Raw genomic sequence first — 23,627 nt, 5'->3', positions numbered from 1 at the left:
CCATCCTCACTCCTCCCATCACCGTACACATTCGATCCATTCCCACTCCTCCCATCACTGTACACATTCTATCCCTCCCCACTCCTCCCATCATCGTACACATTCTATCCATCCCCACTCTTCCCATCACTGTACCCATTCTATCCATCCGCACTCCTCCCATCACCGTACACATTCTACCCATCCCCACTCCTCCCATCACTGTACACATTCTATCCATTCCCACTCCTGCCATCACTGTACACATTCTAGCCATCCCCACTCCTCCCATCACCGTACACATTCAGTCCATCTCCACTCCTCACATCAGTGTGCACATTCTATCCATCCTCACTCCTCCCATCACTGTACACATTCTATTCGTCCCCACTGCTCCCATCACCATCCACATTCTATCCATCCCCACTCCTCACATCAGTGTACACATTCTATCCATCCTCACTCCTCCCATCACTGTACACATTCTATCCATCCCCACTGCTCCCATCACCATCCACATTCTATCCATCCCCACTCCTCACATCAGTGTACACATTCTATCCATCCCCACTCCTCCCATCACTTTACACATTCTATCCATCCCCACTCTTCCCAACTCTATACACATTCTATCCATCCTCACTCCTCCCTTCACTGTACACATTCTATCCATCCACACTCCTGCATCACTGTACGCATCCAACCAACCCAACTCCTCTCATCACCGTACACATTCTATCCATCCCCACTCCTCCATCACTGTACACATTCTATCCATCCCCACTGCTCCCATCACTATACACATTCTATCCATCCCCACTCCTCCCATCACTCTAGACTTTCTATCCATCCCCACACCTCCCATCACTGTACGCATTCTATCCATCCCCACTCCTCTCATCACCGTACACATTCTATCCATCCCCACACCTCCCATCACTGTACGCATTCTATCCATCCCCACTCCTCTCATCACCGTACACATTCTATCCATCCCCACTCCTCCATCACTGTACTCATTCTATCCATCCCCACTCCTCCCATCACTGTACACATTCTATCCATCCCACTCTCCCCATCAATGTACACATTCTATCCATCCCCAATCCTCCATCACTGTACACATTCTATCCATCCCCACTCCTCCCAACACCGTACACATTCAATCCATCCCCACTCCTCACATCAGTGTACACATTCTATCCATCCTCACTCCTCCCATCACCGTACACATTCTATCCAACCCCACTCCTCCCATCACTTTACACATTCTATCCATCCCCACTCTTCCCAACTCTATACACATTCTATCCATCCGCACTCCTCCCGTCACTGTACACATTCTATCCATCCACACTCCTCCATCACTGTACGCATTCTATCCATCCCCACTCCTCTCATCACCGGACACATTCTATCCATCCCCACTCCTCCATCACTGTACACATTCTGTCCATCCCCACTCCTCCCAGCACTATACACATTCTATCCATTCCCACACCTCCCATCACTCTAGACATTCTATCCATCCCCACACCTCCCATCACCGTACACATTGTATCCATCCCCACTCCTCCCATCACTGTACCCATTCTATCCATCCGCACTCCTCCCATCACCGTACACATTCTATCCATCCCCACTCTTCCCATCACCGTACACATTCTATCCACCACAACACCTCCTATCGCCGTACACATTCTGTCCATCCCCACTCCTCCCATCACCATACACATTCTATCCATCCCCACTCCTCACATCACTGTACACATTCTTTCCATCCCCACTCCTTCCATCACAGTACGCATTATATCCATCCGGACTCCTCCCATCACCGTACACATTCTATCCATCCCCACTCTTCCCATCACCGTACACATTCTATCCATCCCCAATCCTCCTATCGCCGTACACATTCTGTCCATCCCCACTCCTCCCATCACCTTACACATTCTATCGATCCCCACTCCTCACATCACTGTACACATTCTTTCCGTCCCCATTCCTCCCAACACTGTACACATTCTATCCATCCCCACTCCTCCCACCACCGTACACATTCTGTCCATCCCCACTCCTCACATCACTGTACACATTCTATCCATCCCCACTATACATCCCCACTCCTCCCACCACTGTACACATTCTGTCCATCCCCACTCCTCACATCACTGTACACATTCTGTCCATCCCCGCTCCTCCCATCACTGTACACAATCTATCCATTCCCACTCCTCCCATCAGCGTACACATCCTATCCATCCCCACTCCTCCCATCACTGTACACATTCTATCCATCCCCACTCCCCTCATCAGCGTGCACATTCTATCCGTCCCCACTCCTCCCATCACTGTACACATTCTATCCATCCTCACTCCTCCCATCACCGTACACATTCTATCCATCCCCACTCCTCCCATCACTGTACACATTCTATTGATCCCCACACCTCCCATCAGTGCTCACATTCTAACCATCCTCACTCCTCCCATCACTGTATACATTCTATCCGTCCCCACGCCTGCCATCACTGTACACATTCTATCCATCCTCACTCCTCCCATCACCGTACACATTCGATCCATTCCCACTCCTCCCATCATTGTACACATTCTATCCCTCCCCACTCCTCCCATCATCGTACACATTCTATCCATCCCCACTCTTCCCATCACTGTTCCCATTCTATCCATCCGCACTCCTCCCATCACCGTACACATTCTATCCATCCCCACTCTTCCCATCACCATACACATTCTATCAATCCCCACTCCTCCTATCGCCGCACACATTCTGTCCATCCCCACTCCTCCCATCACCGTATACATTCTATCCATCCCCACTCCTCACATCACTGTACACATTCTTTCCATCCCCACTCCTCCCATCACAGTACGCTTTCTATCCATCCGCACTCCTCCCATCACCGTACACATTCTATCCATCCCCACTCTTCCCATCACCGTACACATTCTATCCATCCCCACTCCTCCTATCGCCGTACACATTCTGTCCATCCCCACTCCTCCCATCACCGTACACATTATAACCATCCCCACTCCTCACATCACTGTACACATTCTTTCAATCCCCACTCCTCCCATCACTGTACTCATTCTATCCATCCCCACTATCCATCCCCACTCCTCCCATCACTGTACGCATTCTATCCATCCCCACTCCTCTCATCACCGTACACATTCTATCCATCCCCACTCCTCCATCACTGTACACATTCTATCCATCCCCACTCCTCCCAGCACTATACACATTCTATCCATTCCCACACCTCCCATCACTCTAGACATTCTATCCATCACCACACCTCCCATCACCGTACACATTGTATCCATCCCCAATCCTCCCATCACTGTACCCATTCTATCCATCCGCACTCCTCCCATCACCGTACACATTCTATCCATCCCCACTCTTCCCATCACCGTACACATTCTATCCACCACAACACCTCCTATCGCCGTACACATTCTGTCCATCCCCACTCCTCCCATCACCTTACACATTCTATCCATCCCCACTCCTCACATCACTGTACACATTCTTTCCATCCCCACTCCTCCCATCACAGTACGCATTATATCCATCCGCACTCCTCCCATCACCGTACACATTCTATCCATCCCCACTCTTCCCATCACCGTACACATTCTATCCATCCCCAATCCTCCTATCGCCGTACACATTCTGTCCATCCCCACTCCTCCCATCACCTTACACATTCTATCGATCCCCACTCCTCACATCACTGTACACATTCTTTCCGTCCCCATTCCTCCCAACACTGTACACATTCTATCCATCCCCACTATCCATCCCCACTCCTCCCACCACCGTACACATTCTGTCCATCCCCACTCCTCACATCACTGTACACATTCTATCCATCCCCACTATCCATCCCCACTCCTCCCACCACTGTACACATTCTATACATCCCCACTCCTCCCGTCACTGTACACATTCTATCCATCCCCACTCCTCCCATCACTGTACACATTCTATGCATCCCCACTCCTCCCATCACCGTACACATTCTATCCATCCGCAATCCTCACATCAGTGTACACATTCTATCCATCCTCACTCCTCCCATCACTGTACACATTCTATACATCCCCACTCCTCCCATCACTGTACACATTCTATCCATCCTCACTCCTCCCAGCACTGTACACATTCTAGGCCTCCCCAGTCCTCCCATCACTGTACACATTCTATCCATCCCACTCCTCCCATCAATGTACACATTCTATCCATCCCCACTCCTCCATCACTGTACACATTCTATCCATTCCCACTCCTCCCATCACCGTACACATTCAATCCATCCCCACTCCTCACATCAGTGTACACATTCTATCCATCCTCACTCCTCCCATCACCGTACACATTCTATCCAACCCCATTCCTCCCATCACTTTACACATTCTATCCATCCCCACTCTTCCCAACTCTATACACATTCTATCCATCCTCACTCCTCCCGTCACTGTACACATTCTATCCATCCACACTCCTCCATCACTGTACGCATTCTATCCATCCCCACTCCTCTCATCATCGTACACATTCTATCCATCCCCACTCCTCCATCAGTGTACACATTCTATCCATCCCCACTCCTCCCAGCACTATACACATTCTATTCATTCCCACACCTCCCATCACTCTAGACATTCTATCCATCCCCACACCTCCCATCACCGTACACATTGTATCCATCCCCACTCCTCCCATCTCTGTACCCATTCTATCCATCTGCACTCCTCCCATCACCGTACACATTCTATCCATCCCCACTCTTCCCATCACCGTACACATTCTATCCACCACAACACCTCCTATCGCCGTACACATTCTGTCCATCCCCACTCCTCCCATCACCATACACATTCTATCCATCCCCACTCCTCACATCACTATACACATTCTTTCCATCCCCACTCCTCCCATCACAGTACGCATTATATCCATCCGCAATCCTCCCATCACCGTACACATTCTATCCATCCCCACTCTTCCCATCACCGTACACATTCTATCCATCCCCAATCCTCCTATCGCCGTACACATTCTGTCCATCCCCACTCCTCCCATCACCGTACACATTCTATCGATCCCCACTCCTCACATCACTGTACACATTCTTTCCGTCCCCATTCCTCCCAACACTGTACACATTCTATCCATCCCCACTCCTCCCACCACCGTTCACATTCTGTCCATCCCCACTCCTCACATCACTGTACACATTCTATCCATCCCCACTATCCATCCCCACTCCTCCCACCACTGTACACATTCTGTCCATCCCCACTCCTCACATCACTGTACACATTCTGTCCATCCCCACTCCTCCCATCACTGTACACAATCTATCCATTCCCACTCCTCCCACCAGCGTACACATCCTATCCATCCCCACTCCTCCCATCACTGTACACATTCTATCCATCCCCACTCCCCTCATCAGCGTACACATTCTATCCGTCCCCACTCCTCCCATCACTGTACACATTCTATCCATCCACACTCCTCCCATCACCGTACACATTCTATCCATCCCCACTCCTCCCATCACTGAACACATTCTATCCATCCCCACTCCTCCCATCACTGTACACATTCTATCCATCCCCACTCCTCCCATCACCGTACACATTCTATCTATCCCCACTCCTCCCATCACTGTACACATTCTATTGATCCCCACTCCTCCCATCACCGTACACATTCTATCCATCCCCACTCCTCACATCAGTGCACACATTCTAACCATCCTCACTCCTCCCATCACTGTACACATTCTATCCGTCCCCACGCCTGCCATCACTGGACACATTCTATCCATCCTCACTCCTCCCATCACCGTACACATTCGATCCATTCCCACTCCTCCCATCACTGTACACATTCAATCCCTCCCCACTCCTCCCATCATCGTACACATTCTATCCATCCCCACTCTTCCCATCACTGTACCCATTCTATCCATCCGCACTCCTCCCATCACCGTACACATTCTACCCATCCCCACTCCTCCCATCACTGTACACATTCTATCCATTCCCACTCCTGCCATCACTGTACACATTCTATCCATCCCCACTCCTCCCATCACCGTACACATTCAGTCCATCTCCACTCCTCACATCAGTGTGCACATTCTATCCATCCTCACTCCTCCCATCACTGTACACATTCTATTCGTCCCCACTGCTCCCATCACCATCCACATTCTATCCATCCCCACTCCTCACATCAGTGTACACATTCTATCCATCCTCACTCCTCCCATCACTGTACACATTCTATCCATCCCCACTGCTCCCATCACCATCCACATTCTATCCATCCCCACTCCTCACATCAGTGTACACATTCTATCCATCCCCACTCCTCCCATCACTTTACACATTCTATCCATCCCCACTCTTCCCAACTCTATAAACATTCTATCCATCCTCACTCCTCCCTTCACTGTACACATTCTATCCATCCACACTCCTGCATCACTGTACGCATCCAACCATCCCAACTCCTCTCATCACCGTACACATTCTATCCATCCCCACTCCTCCATCACTGTACACATTCTATCCATCCCCACTGCTCCCATCACTGTACACATTCTATCCATCCCCACTCCTCCCATCACTCTAGACTTTCTATCCATCCCCACACCTCCCATCACTGTACGCATTCTATCCATCCCCACTCCTCTCATCACCGTACACATTCTATCCATCCCCACACCTCCCATCACTGTACGCATTCTATCCATCCCCACTCCTCTCATCACCGTACACATTCTATCCATCCCCACTCCTCCATCACTGTACTCATTCTATCCATCCCCACTCCTCCCATCACTGTACACATTCTATCCATCCCACTCTCCCCATCAATGTACACATTCTATCCATCCCCAATCCTCCATCACTGTACACATTCTATCCATCCCCACTCCTCCCATCACCGTACACATTCAATCCATCCCCACTCCTCACATCAGTGTACACATTCTATCCATCCTCACTCCTCCCATCACCGTACACATTCTATCCAACCCCACTCCTCCCATCACTTTACACATTCTATCCATCCCCACTCTTCCCAACTCTATACACATTCTATCCATCCTCACTCCTCCCGTCACTGTACACATTCTATCCATCCACACTCCTCCATCACTGTACGCATTCTATCCATCCCCACTCCTCTCATCACCGGACACATTCTATCCATCCCCACTCCTCCATCACTGTACACATTCTGTCCATCCCCACTCCTCCCAGCACTATACACATTCTATCCATTCCCACACCTCCCATCACTCTAGACATTCTATCCATCCCCACACCTCCCATCACCGTACACATTGTATCCATCCCCACTCCTCCCATCACTGTACCCATTCTATCCATCCGCACTCCTCCCATCACCGTACACATTCTATCCATCCCCACTCTTCCCATCACCGTACACATTCTATCCACCACAACACCTCCTATCGCCGTACACATTCTGTCCATCCCCACTCCTCCCATCACCATACACATTCTATCCATCCCCACTCCTCACATCACTGTACACATTCTTTCCATCCCCACTCCTTCCATCACAGTACGCATTATATCCATCCGCACTCCTCCCATCACCGTACACATTCTATCCATCCCCACTCTTCCCATCACCGTACACATTCTGTCCATCCCCACTCCTCCCATCACCTTACACATTCTATCGATCCCCACTCCTCACATCACTGTACACATTCTTTCCGTCCCCATTCCTCCCAACACTGTACACATTCTATCCATCCCCACTCCTCCCACCACCGTACACATTCTGTCCATCCCCACTCCTCACATCACTGTACACATTCTATCCATCCCCACTATCCATCCCCACTCCTCCCACCACTGTACACATTCTGTCCATCCGCACTCCTCACATCACTGTACACATTCTGTCCATCCCCGCTCCTCCCATCACTGTACACAATCTATCCATTCCCACTCCTCCCATCAGCGTACACATCCTATCCATCCCCACTCCTCCCATCACTGTACACATTCTATCCATCCCCACTCCCCTCATCAGCGTGCACATTTTATCCGTCCCCACTCCTCCCATCACTGTACACATTCTATCCATCCTCACTCCTCCCATCACCGTACACATTCTATCCATCCCCACTCCTCCCATCACTGTACACATTCTATTGATCCCCACTCCTCCCATCAGTGCTCACATTCTAACCATCCTCACTCCTCCCATCACTGTACACATTCTATCCGTCCCCACGCCTGCCATCACTGTACACATTCTATCCATCCTCACTCCTCCCATCACCGTACACATTCGATCCATTCCCACTCCTCCCATCATTGTACACATTCTATCCCTCCCCACTCCTCCCATCATCGTACACATTCTATCCATCCCCACTCTTCCCATCACTGTTCCCATTCTATCCATCCGCACTCCTCCCATCACCGTACACATTCTATCCATCCCCACTCTTCCCATCACCATACACATTCTATCAATCCTCACTCCTCCTATCGCCGCACACATTCTGTCCATCCCCACTCCTCCCATCACCGTATACATTCTATCCATCCCCACTCCTCACATCACTGTACACATTCTTTCCATCCCCACTCCTCCCATCACAGTACGCTTTCTATCCATCCGCACTCCTCCCATCACCGTACACATTCTATCCATCCCCACTCTTCCCATCACCGTACACATTCTATCCATCCCCACTCCTCCTATCGCCGTACACATTCTGTCCATCCCCACTCCTCCCATCACCGTACACATTATAACCATCCCCACTCCTCACATCACTGTACACATTCTTTCAATCCCCACTCCTCCCATCACTGTACTCATTCTATCCATCCCCACTATCCATCCCCACTCCTCCCATCACTGTACGCATTCTATCCATCCCCACTCCTCTCATCACCGTACACATTCTATCCATCCCCACTCCTCCATCACTGTACACATTCTATCCATCCCCACTCCTCCCAGCACTATACACATTCTATCCATTCCCACACCTCCCATCACTCTAGACATTCTATCCATCACCACACCTCCCATCACCGTACACATTGTATCCATCCCCACTCCTCCCATCACTGTACCCATTCTATCCATCCGCACTCCTCCCATCACCGTACACATTCTATCCATCCCCACTCTTCCCATCACCGTACACATTCTATCCACCACAACACCTCCTATCGCCGTACACATTCTGTCCATCCCCACACCTCCCATCACCTTACACATTCTATCCATCCCCACTCCTCACATCACTGTACACATTCTTTCCATCCCCACTCCTCCCATCACAGTACGCATTATATCCATCCGCACTCCTCCCATCACCGTACACATTCTATCCATCCCCACTCTTCCCATCACCGTACACATTCTATCCATCCCCAATCCTCCTATCGCCGTACACATTCTGTCCATCCCCACTCCTCCCATCACCTTACACATTCTATCGATCCCCACTCCTCACATCACTGTACACATTCTTTCCGTCCCCATTCCTCCCAACTCTGTACACATTCTATCCATCCCCACTATCCATCCCCACTCCTCCCACCACCGTACACATTCTGTCCATCCCCACTCCTCACATCACTGTACACATTCTATCCATCCCCACTATCCATCCCCACTCCTCCCACCACTGTACACATTCTATACATCCCCAGTCCTCCCGTCACTGTACACATTCTATCCATCCCCACTCCTCCCATCACTGTACACATTCTATGCATCCCCACTCCTCCCATCACCGTACACATTCTATCCATCCGCAATCCTCACATCAGTGTACACATTCTATCCATCCTCACTCCTCCCATCACTGTACACATTCTATACATCCCCACTCCTCCCATCACTGTACACATTCTATCCATCCTCACTCCTCCCAGCACTGTACACATTCTAGGCCTCCCCAGTCCTCCCATCACTGTACACATTCTATCCATCCCCACTCCTCCCATCACCGTACACATTCTATCCATCCCCACACCTCCTATCACCGTACACATTCTATCCATCCCCACTCTTCCCATCTCCGTACACATTCTATCCATCCCCACTCCTCCTATCGCCGTACACATTCTGTCCATCCCCACTCCTCCAATCACCGTACACATTCTATCCATCGCCACTCCTCACATCACTGTACACATTCTTTCAATCCCCACAACGCCCATCACAGTACGCATTATATCCATCCGCACTCCTCCCATCACCGTACACATTCTATCCATCCCCACTCTTCCCATCACGGTACACATTCAATCCATCCCCACTCCTCCTATCGCCGTACACATTCTGTCCATCCCCACTCCTCCCATCACCGTACATATTCTATCCATCCCCATTCCTCACATCACTGTCCACATTCCTTCCATCCCCATTCCTCCCATCACTGTACACGTTCTATCCATCCCCACTCCTCACATCACTGTACACATTCTTTCAATCCCCACTCCTCCCATCACTGTACACGTTCTATACATCCGCACTCCTCCCACCACCGTACACATTCTATCCATCCCCACTCTTCCCATCACTGTACCCATTCTATCCATCCGCTCTCCTCCCATCACCGTACACATTCTATCCATCCCCACTCTTCCCATCACCATACACATTCTATCCATCCCCACTCCTCACATCACTGTACACATTCTTTCCATCCCCACTCCTCCCATCACAGTAAGCATTCTATCCATCCGCACTCCTCCCATCACCGTAAACATTCTATCCATCCCCACTATTCCCATCACCGTACACATTCTATCCATCCCCACTCCTCCTATCGCCGTACACATTCTGTCCATCCCCACTCCTCCCATCACCGTACACATTCTAACCATCCCCATTCCTCACATCACTGTACACATTCTTTCCATCCCTATTCCTCCCATCACTGTACACATTCTATCCATCCCCACTCCTCACATCACTGTACACATTCTTTCAATCCCCACTCCTCCCATCACTGTACACATTCTATCCATCCCCACGATCCATCCCCACTCATCCCATCACTGTACACATTCTATCCATCCCCACTCCTCCCATCACTGCACACATTCTATATATCCCCACTCCTCCCGTCACTGTACACATTCTATCCATCCCCACTCCTCCCATCACTGTACACATTCTATGCCTCCCCACTCCTCCCATCACCGTACACATTCTATACATCCCCACTCCTCCCATCACTGTACACATTCTATCCATCCTCACTCCTCCCAGCACTGTACACATTCTAGGCCTCCCCACTCCTCCCATCACTGTACACATTCTATCCATCCCCACTCCTGACATCACTGTACACATTCTATCCATCCCCACTCCTCCTATCACCGTACACATTCTATCCATCCCCACTCTTCCCATCACCGTACACATTCTATCCATCCCCACTCCTCCTATCGCCGTACATATTCTGTCCATCCCCACTCCTCCAATCACCGTACACATTCTATCCATCCCCACTCCTCACATCACTGTACACATTCTTTCAATCCCCACTCCGCCCATCACAGTACGCATTCTATCCATCCGCACTCCTCCCATCACCGTACACATTCAATCCATCCCCACTCTTCCCATCACCGTACACATTCTATCCATCCCCATTCCTCACATCACTGTACACATTCTATCCATCCCCACTCCTCCCATCACGGTTCACATTCTATCCATCCCCACTCCTCCCATCACTGTACACATTCTATCCATCCCCACTCTTCCCATCACCGTACACATTCTATCCATCCCCACTCCTCCTATCGCCGTACACATTCTGTCCATCCCCACTCCTCCCATCACCGTACACATTCTAACCGTCCCCATTCCTCACATCACTGTCCACATTCTTTCCATCCCCATTCCTCCCATCACTGTACACATTCTTTCAATCCCCACTCCTCCCATCACTGTACACATTCTATCCATCCCCACTATCCATCCCCACTCCTCCCATCACTGTACACATTCTATCCATCCCCACTCCTCCCATCACTGTACACATTCTATACATCCCCACTCCTCCCGTCACTGTAGACATTCTATCCATCCCCACTCCTCCCATCACTGTACACATTCTATGCATCCCCACTCCTCCCATCACCGTACAAATTCTATCCATCCGCACTCCTCACATCAGTGTACACATTCTACCCATCCTCACTCCTCCCATCACTTTACACATTCTATACATCCCCACTCCTCCCATCACTGTACACATTCTATCCATCCTCACTCCTCCCAGCACTGTACACATTCTAGGCCTCCCCACTCCTCCCATCACTGTACACATTCTATCCATCCCCGCTCCTCCCATCACTGTACACATTCTATCCATCCCCACTCCTCCTATCACCGTACACATTCTATCCATCTCCACTGCTCCCATCACTGTACACATTCTATTGATCCCCACTCCTCCCATCACCGTACACATTCTATCCATCCCCACTCCTCACATCAGTGCACACATTCTAACCATCCTCACTCCTCCCATCACTGTACACATTCTATCCGTCCCCATGCCTGCCATCACTGTACACATTCTATCCATCCTCACTCCTCCCATCACCGTACACATTCGATCCATTCCCACTCCTCCCATCACTGTACACATTCTATCCCTCCCCACTCCTCCCATCATCGTACACATTCTATCCTTCCCCACTCTTCCCATCACTGTACCCATTCTATCCATCCGCACTCCTCCTTTCACCGTACACATTCTATCCATCCCCACTCCTCCTATCGCCGTACACATTCTGTCCATCCCCACTCCTCCCATCACCGTACACATTCTAACCATCCCCATTCCTCACATCACTGCACACATTCTTTCCATCCCCATTCCTCCCATCACTGTACACATTCTATCCATCCCCACTCCTCACATCACTGTACACATTCTTTCAATCCCCACTCCTCCCATCACTGTAATCATTCTATCCATCCCCACTATCCATCCCCACTCCTCCCATCACCGTACACATTCTATCCATCCGCAATCCTCACATCAGTGTACACATTCTATCCATCCTCACTCCTCCCATCACTGTACACATTCTATACATCCCCACTCCTCCCATCACTGTACACATTATTTCAATCCCCACTCCTCCCATCACTGTAATCATTCTATCCATCCCCACTATCCATCCCCAATCCTCCCATCACTGTACACATTCTATCCATCCCCACTCCTCCCATCACTGTACACATTCTATACATCCCCACTCCTCCCGTCACTGTACACATTCTATCCATCCCCACTCCTCCCATCACTGTACACATTCTATACATCCCCACTCCTCCCGTCACTGTACACATTCTATCCATCCCCACTCCTCCCATCACTGTACACATTCTATGCATCCCCACTCCTTCCATCACCGTACACATTCTATCCATCCGCAATCCTCACATCAGTGTACACATTCTATCCATCCTCACACCTCCCATCACTGTACACATTCTATACATCCCCACTCCTCCCATCACTGTACACATTCTATCCATCCTCACTCCTCCCAGCACTGTACACATTCTAGGCCTCCCCACTCCTCCCATCACTGTACACATTCTATCCATCTCCACTCCTCCCATCACCGTACACATTCTATCCATCCCCACACCTCCTATCACCGTACACATTCTATCCATCCCCACTCTTCCCATCTCCGTACACATTCTATCCATCCCCACTCCTCCTATCGCCGTACACATTCTGTCCATCCCCACTCCTCCAATCACCGTACACATTCTATCCATCCCCACTCCTCACATCACTGTACACATTCTTTCAATCCCCACTCCGCCCATCACAGTACGCATTATATCCATCCGCACTCCTCCCATCACCGTACACATTCTATCCATCCCCACTCTTCCCATCACGGTACACATTCAATCCATCCCCACTCCTCCTATCGCCGTACACATTCTGTCCATCCCCACTCCTCCCATCACCGTACACATTCTATCCATCCCCATTCCTCACATCACTGTACACATTCTTTCCATCCCCATTCCTCCCATCACTGTACACGTTCTATCCATCCCCACTCCTCACATCACTGTACACATTCTTTCAATCCCCACTCCTCCCATCACTGTACACATTCTATACATCCGCACTCCTCCCACCACCGTACACATTCTATCCATCCCCACTCTTCCCATCACTGTACCCATTCTATCCATCCGCACTCCTCCCATCACCGTACACATTCTATCCATCCCCACTCTTCCCATCACCATACACATTCTATCAATCCCCACTCCTCCTATCGCCGTACACATTCTGCCCATCCCCACTCCTCCCATCACCGTACACATTCTATCCATCCCCACTCCTCACATCACTGTACACATTCTTTCCATCCCCACTCCTCCCATCACAGTACGCATTCTATCCATCCGCACTCCTCCCATCACCGTAAACATTCTATCCATCCCCACTCTTCCCATCACCGTACACATTCTATCCATCCCCACTCCTCCTATCGCCGTACACATTCTGTCCATCCCCACTCCTCCCATCACCGTACACATTCTAACCATCCCCATTCCTCACATCACTGTACACATTCTTTCCATCCCCATTCCTCCCATCACTGTACACATTCTATCCATCCCCACTCCTCACATCACTGTACACATTCTTTCAATCCCCACTCCTCCCATCACTGTACACATTCTATCCATCCCCACTATCCATCCCCACTCCTCCCATCACTGTACACATTCTATCCATCCCCACTTCTCCCATCACAGTACACATTCTATACATCCCCACTCCTCCCGTCACTGTACACATTCTATCCATCCCCACTCCTCCCATCACTGTACACATTCTATGCATCCCCACTCCTCCCATCACCGTACACATTCTATATATCCCCACTCCTCCCATCACTGTACACATTCTATCCATCCTCACTCCTCCCAGCACTGTACATATTCTAGGCCTCCCCACTCCTCCCATCACTGTACACATTCTATCCATTCCCACTCCTCCCATCACTGTACACATTCTATCCATCCCCACTCCTCCTATCACCGTACACATTCTTTCCATCCCCACTCTTCCCATCACCGTACACATTCTATCCATCCCCACTCCTCCTATCGCCGTACACATTCTGTCCATCCCCACTCCTCCAATCACCGTACACATTCTATCCATCCCCACTCCTCACATCACTGTACACATTCTTTCAATCCCCACTCCGCCCATCACAGTACACATTATATCCATCCGCACTCCTCCCATCACCGTACACATTCAATCCATCCCCACTCTTCCCATCACCGTACACATTCAATCCATCCCCACTCCTCCTATCGCCGTACACATTCTGTCCATCCCCACTCCTCCCATCACCGTACACATTCTATCCATCCCCATTCCTCACATCACTGTACACATTCTTTCCATCCCCATTCCTCCCATCACTGTACACGTTCTATCCATCCCCACTCCTCACATCACTGTACACATTCTTTCAATCCCCACTCCTCCCATCACTGTACACATTCTATACATCCGCACTCCTCCCACCACCGTACACATTCTGTCCATCCCCACTCCTCACATCACTGTACACATTCTATCCATCCCCACTATCCATTCCCACTCCTCCCATCACCGTACACATTCTATCCATCCCCACTCCTCCCATCACTGTACACATTCTATCCATCCCCACTCCTCCCATCACTGTACACATTCTATCCATCCCCAATCCTCCCATCACTGTACACATTCTATCCATCCCCACTCCTCCCATCACCGTACACATTCTATCCATCCCCACTCCTCCCATCACTGTACACATTCTATCCATCCCCTCTCCTCCCATCACTGTACACATTCTATCCATCCCCACTCCTCACATCAGTGTACACATTCTACCCATCCTCACTCCTCCCATCACTTTACACATTCTGTCCATCCCCACTCCTCCCATCACTGTACACATTCTATCCATCCTCACTCCTCCCAGCACTGTACACATTCTAGGCCTCCCCACTCCTCCCATCACTGTACACATTCTATCCATCCCCGCTCCTCCCATCACTGTACACATTCTATCCATCCCCACTCCTCCTATCACCGTACACATTCTATCCATCTCCACTCCTCCCATCACTGTACACATTCTATTGATCCCCACTCCTCCCATCACCGTACACATTCTATCCATCCCCACTCCTCACATCAGTGCACACATTCTAACCATCCTCACTCCTCCCATCACTGTACACATTCTATCCGTCCCCACGCCTGCCATCACTGTACACATTCTATCCATCCTCACTCCTCCCATCACCGTACACATTCGATCCATTCCCACTCCTCCCATCACTGTACACATTCTATCCCTCCCCACTCCTCCCATCATCGTACACATTCTATCCTTCCCCACTCTTCCCATCACTGTAACCATTCTATCCATCCGCACTCCTCCCATCACCGTACACATTCTATCCATCCCCACTCCTCCTATCGCCGTACACATTCTGTCCATCCCCACTCCTCCCATCACCGTACACATTCTACCCATCCCCATTCCTCACATCACTGTACACATTCTTTCCATCCCCATTCCTCCCATCACTGTACACATTCTATCCATCCCCACTCCTCACATCACTGTACACATTATTTCAATCCCCACTCCTCCCATCACTGTAATCATTCTATCCATCCCCACTATCCATCCCCACTCCTCCCATCACTGTACACATTCTATCCATCCCCACTCCTCCCATCACTGTACACATTCTATACATCCCCACTCCTCCCGTCACTGTACACATTCTATCCATCCCCACTCCTCCCATCACTGTACACATTCTATGCATCCCCACTCCTTCCATCACCGTACACATTCTATCCATCCGCAATCCTCACATCAGTGTACACATTCTATCCATCCTCACTCCTCCCATCACTGTACACATTCTATACATCCCCACTCCTCCCATCACTGTACACATTCCATCCATCCTCACTCCTCCCAGCACTGTACACATTCTAGGCCTCCCCACTCCTCCCATCACTGTACACATTCTATCCATCCCCACTCCTCCCATCACCGTACACATTCTATCCATCCCCACACCTCCTATCACCGTACACATTCTATCCATCCCCACTCTTCCCATCTCCGTACACATTCTATCCATCCCCACTCCTCCTATCGCCGTACACATTCTGTCCATCCCCACTCCTCCAATCACCGTACACATTCTATCCATCCCCACTCCTCACATCACTGTACACATTCTTTCAATCCCCACTCCGCCCATCACAGTACGCATTATATCCATCCGCACTCCTCCCATCACCGTACACATTCTATCCATCCCCACTCTTCCCATCACGGTACACATTCAATCCATCCCCACTCTTCCCATCACGGTACACATTCAATCCATCCCCACTCCTCCTATCGCCGTACACATTCTGTCCATCCCCACTCCTCCCATCACCGTACACATTCTATCCATCCCCATTCCTCACATCACTGTACACATTCTTTCCATCCCCATTCCTCACATCACTGTATACGTTCTATCCATCCCCACTCCTCACATCACTGTACACATTCTTTCAATCCCCACTCCTCCCATCACTGTACACATTCTATACATCCGCACTCCTCCCACCACCGTACACATTCTATCCATCCCCAATCTTCCCATCACTGTACCCATTCTATCCATCCGCACTCCTCCCATCACCGTACACATTCTATCCATCCCCACTCTTCCCATCACCATACACATTCTATCAATCCCCACTCCTCCTATCGCCGTACACATTCTGCCCATCCCCACTCCTCCCATCACCGTACACATTCTATCCATCCCCACTCCTCACATCACTGTACACATTCTTTCCATCCCCACTCCTCCCATCACAGTACGCATTCTATCCATCCGCACTCCTCCCATCACCGTAAACATTCTATCCATCCCCACTCTTCCCATCACCGTACACATTCTATCCATCCCCACTCCTCCTATCGCCGTACACATTCTGTCCATCCCCACTCCTCCCATCACCGTACACATTCTAACCATTCCCATTCCTCACATCACTGTACACATTCTTTCCATCCCCATTCCTCCCATCACTGTACACATTCTATCCATCCCCACTCCTCACATCACTGTACACATTCTTTCAATCCCCACTCCTCCCATCACTGTACACATTCTATCCATCCCCACTATCCATCCCCACTCCTCCCATCACTGTACACATTCTATCCATCCCCACTCCTCCCATCACAGTACACATTATATACATCCCCACTCCTCCCGTCACTGTACACATTCTATCCATCCCCACTCCTCCCATCACTGTACACATTCTATGCATCCCCACTCCTCCCATCACCGTACACATTCTATACATCCCCACTCCTCCCATCACTGTACACATTCTATCCATCCTCACTCCTCCCAGCACTGTACACATTCTAGGCCTCCCCACTCCTCCCATCACTGTACACATTCTATCCATCCCCACTCCTCCCATCACTGTACACATTCTATCCATCCCCACTCCTCCTATCACCGTACACATTCTATCCATCCCCACTCTTCCCATCACCGTACACATTCTATCCATCCCCACTCCTCCTATCGCCGTACACATTCTGTCCATCCCCACTCCTCCAATCACCGTACACATTCTATCCATCCCCACTCCTCACATCACTGTACACATTCTTTCAATCCCCACTCCGCCCATCACAGTACGCATTATATCCATCCGCACTCCTCCCATCACCGTACACATTCAATCCATCCCCACTCTTCCCATCACCGTACACATTCAATCCATCCCCACTCCTCCTATCGCCGTACACATTCTGTCCATCCCCACTCCTCCCATCACCGTACACATTCTATCCATCCCCATTCCTCACATCACTGTACACATTCTTTCCATCCCCATTCCTCCCATCACTGTACACGTTCTATCCATCCCCACTCCTCACATCACTGTACACATTCTTTCAATCCCCACTCCTCCCATCACTGTACACATTCTATACATCCGCACTCCTCCCACCACCGTACACATTCTGTCCATCCCCACTCCTCACATCACTGTACACATTCTATCCATCCCCACTATCCATTCCCACTCCTCCCATCACCGTACACATTCTATCCATCCCCACTCCTCCCATCACTGTACACATTCTATCCATCCCCACTCCTCCCATCACTGTACACATTCTATCCATCCCCAATCCTCCCATCACTGTACACATTCTATCCATCCCCACTCCTCCCATCACCGTACACATTCTATCCATCCCCACTCCTCCCATCACTGTACACATTCTATCCATCCCCTCTCCTCCCATCACTGTACACATTCTATCCATCCCCACTCCTCACATCAGTGTACACATTCTACCCATCCTCACTCCTCCCATCACTTTACACATTCTGTCCATCCCCACTCCTCCCATCACTGTACACATTCTATCCATCCTCACTCCTCCCAGCACTGTACACATTCTAGGCCTCCCCACTCCTCCCATCACTGTACACATTCTATCCATCCCCGCTCCTCCCATCACTGTACACATTCTATCCATCCCCACTCCTCCTATCACCGTACACATTCTATCCATCTCCACTCCTCCCATCACTGTACACATTCTATTGATCCCCACTCCTCCCATCACCGTACACATTCTATCCATCCCCACTCCTCACATCAGTGCACACATTCTAACCATCCTCACTCCTCCCATCACTGTACACATTCTATCCGTCCCCACGCCTGCCATCACTGTACACATTCTATCCATCCTCACTCCTCCCATCACCGTACACATTCGATCCATTCCCACTCCTCCCATCACTGTACACATTCTATCCCTCCCCACTCCTCCCATCATCGTACACATTCTATCCTTCCCCACTCTTCCCATCACTGTAACCATTCTATCCATCCGCACTCCTCCCATCACCGTACACATTCTATCCATCCCCACTCCTCCTATCGCCGTACACATTCTGTCCATCCCCACTCCTCCCATCACCGTACACATTCTAACCATCCCCATTCCTCACATCACTGTACACATTCTTTCCATCCCCATTCCTCCCAACACTGTACACATTCTATCCATCCCCACTCCTCACATCACTGTACACATTATTTCAATCCCCACTCCTCCCATCACTGTAATCATTCTATCCATCCCCACTATCCATCCCCACTCCTCCCATCACTGTACACATTCTATCCATCCCCACTCCTCCCATCACTGTACACATTCTATACATCCCCACTCCTCCCGTCACTGTACACATTCTATCCATCCCCACTCCTCCCATCACTGTACACATTCTATGCATCCCCACTCCTTCCATCACCGTACACATTCTAGCCATCCGCAATCCTCACATCAGTGTACACATTCTATCCATCCTCACTCCTCCCATCACTGTACACATTCTATACATCCCCACTCCTCCCATCACTGTACACATTCTATCCATCCTCACTCCTCCCAGCACTGTACACATTCTAGGCCTCCCCACTCCTCCCATCACTGTACACATTCTATCCATCCCCACTCCTCCCATCACCGTACACATTCTATCCATCCCCACACCTCCTATCACCGTACACATTCTATCCATCCCCACTCTTCCCATCTCCGTACACATTCTATCCATCCCCACTCCTCCTATCGCCGTACACATTATATCCATCCGCACTCCTCCCATCACCGTACACATTCTATCCATCCCCACTCTTCCCATCACGGTACACATTCAATCCATCCCCACTCCTCCTATCGCCGTACACATTCTGTCCATCCCCACTCCTCCCATCACCGTACACATTCTATCCATCCCCATTCCTCACATCACTGTACACATTCTTTCCATCCCCATTCCTCACATCACTGTACACGTTCTATCCATCCCCACTCCTCACATCACTGTACACATTCTTTCAATCCCCACTCCTCCCATCACTGTACACATTCTATACATCCGCACTCCTCCCACCACCGTACACATTCTATCCATCCCCACTCTTCCCATCACTGTACCCATTCTATCCATCCGCACTCCTCCCATCACCGTACACATTCTATCCATCCCCACTCTTCCCATCACCATACACATTCTATCAATCCCCACTCCTCCTATCGCCGTACACATTCTGCCCATCCCCACTCCTCCCATCACCGTACACATTCTATCCATCCCCACTCCTCACATCACTGTACACATTCTTTCCATCCCCACTCCTCCCATCACAGTACGCATTCTATCCATCCGCACTCCTCCCATCACCGTAAACATTCTATCCATCCCCACTCTTCCCATCACCGTACACATTCTATCCATCCCCACTCCTCCTATCGCCGTACACATTCTGTCCATCCCCACTCCTCCCATCACCGTACACATTCTAACCATCCCCATTCCTCACATCACTGTACACATTCTTTCCATCCCCATTCCTCCCATCACTGTACACATTCTATCCATCCCCACTCCTCACATCACTGTACACATTCTTTCAATCCCCACTCCTCCCATCACTGTACACATTCTATCCATCCCCACTATCCATCCCCACTCCTCCCATCACTGTACACATTCTATCCATCCCCACTCCTCCCATCACAGTACACATTCCATACATCCCCACTCCTCCCGTCACTGTACACATTCTATCCATCCCCACTCCTCCCATCACTGTACACATTCTATGCATCCCCACTCCTCCCATCACCGTACACATTCTATACATCCCCACTCCTCCCAACACTGTACACATTCTATCCATCCTCACTCCTCCCAGCACTGTACACATTCTAGGCCTCCCCACTCCTCCCATCACTGTACACATTCTATCCATCCCCACTCCTCCCATCACTGTACACATTCTATCCATCCCCACTCCTCCTATCACCGTACACATTCTATCCATCCCCACTCTTCCCATTACCGTACACATTCTATCCATCCCCACTCTTCCTATCGCCGTACACATTCTGTCCATCCCCACTCCTCCAATCACCGTACACATTCTATCCATCCCCACTCCTCACATCACTGTACACATTCTTTCAATCCCCACTCCGCCCATCACAGTACGCATTATATCCATCCGCACTCCTCCCATCACCGTACACATTCAATCCATCCCCACTCTTCCCATCACCGTACACATTCAATCCATCCCCACTGCTCCTATCGCCGTACACATTCTGTCCATCCCCACTCCTCCCATCACCGTACACGTTCTATCCATCCCCATTCCTCACATCACTGTACACATTCTTTCCATCCCCATTCCTCCCATCACTGTACACGTTCTATCCATCCCCACTCCTCACATCACTGTACACATTCTTTCAATCCCCACTCCTCCCATCACTGTACACATTCTATACATCCGCACTCCTCCCACCACCGTACACATTCTGTCCATCCCCACTCCTCACATCACTGTACACATTCTATCCATCCCCACTATCCATTCCCACTCCTCCCATCACCGTACACATTCTATCCATCCCCACTCCTCCCATCACTGTACACATTCTATCCATCCCCACTCCTCCCATCACTGTACACATTCTATCCATCCCCAATCCTCCCATCACTGGACACATTCTATCCATCCCCACTCCTCCCATCACCGTACACATTCTATCCATCCCCACTCCTCCCATCACTGTACACATTCTATCCATCCCCTCTCCTCCCATCACTGTACACATTCTATCCATCCCCACTCCTCACATCACTGTACACATTCTATCCATCCCCACTCCTCCCATCACTGAACATATTCTATCCATCCCCACTCCTCCCTTCACTGTACACATTCTATCCATCCCCACTCCTCCCATCACGGTACACATTCTATCAATCCCCACTCCTCCCTTCACTGTACACATTCTATCCATCCCCACTCTTCCCATCACCGTACACATTCTATCCATCCCCACTCTTCCTATCGCCGTACACATTCTGTCCATCCCCACTCCTCCCATCACCGTACACATTCTAACCATCCCCATTCCTCACATAACTGTACACATTCTATCCATCCCCACTCCTCACATCACTGTACACATTCTTTCAATCCCCACTCCTCCCATCACTGTATACATTCTATCCATCCCCACTATCCATCCCCACTCCTCCCATCACTGTACACATTCTATCCATCCCCACTCCTCCCATCACTGTACACATTCTATACATCCCCACTCCTCCCGTCACTGTACACATTCTATCCATCCCCACGCCTCCCATCACTGTACACATTCTATGCATCCCCACTCCTCCCATCACCGTACACATTCTATCCATCCGCACTCCTCACATCAGTGTACACATTCTATCCATCCTCACTCCTCCCATCACTTTACACATTCTATACATCCCCACTCCTCCCATCACTGTACACATTCTATCCATCCTCACTCCTCCCAGCACTGTACACATTCTC

Source organism: Somniosus microcephalus, unplaced genomic scaffold, assembly GCF_052327205.1.
Source record: "Somniosus microcephalus isolate GS21.2 unplaced genomic scaffold, FLI_Smic_1.0 unresolved_chr1, whole genome shotgun sequence".
Lineage (NCBI taxonomy): Eukaryota > Metazoa > Chordata > Chondrichthyes > Squaliformes > Somniosidae > Somniosus > Somniosus microcephalus.
Note: the sequence above shows the minus strand (reverse complement) of the source record.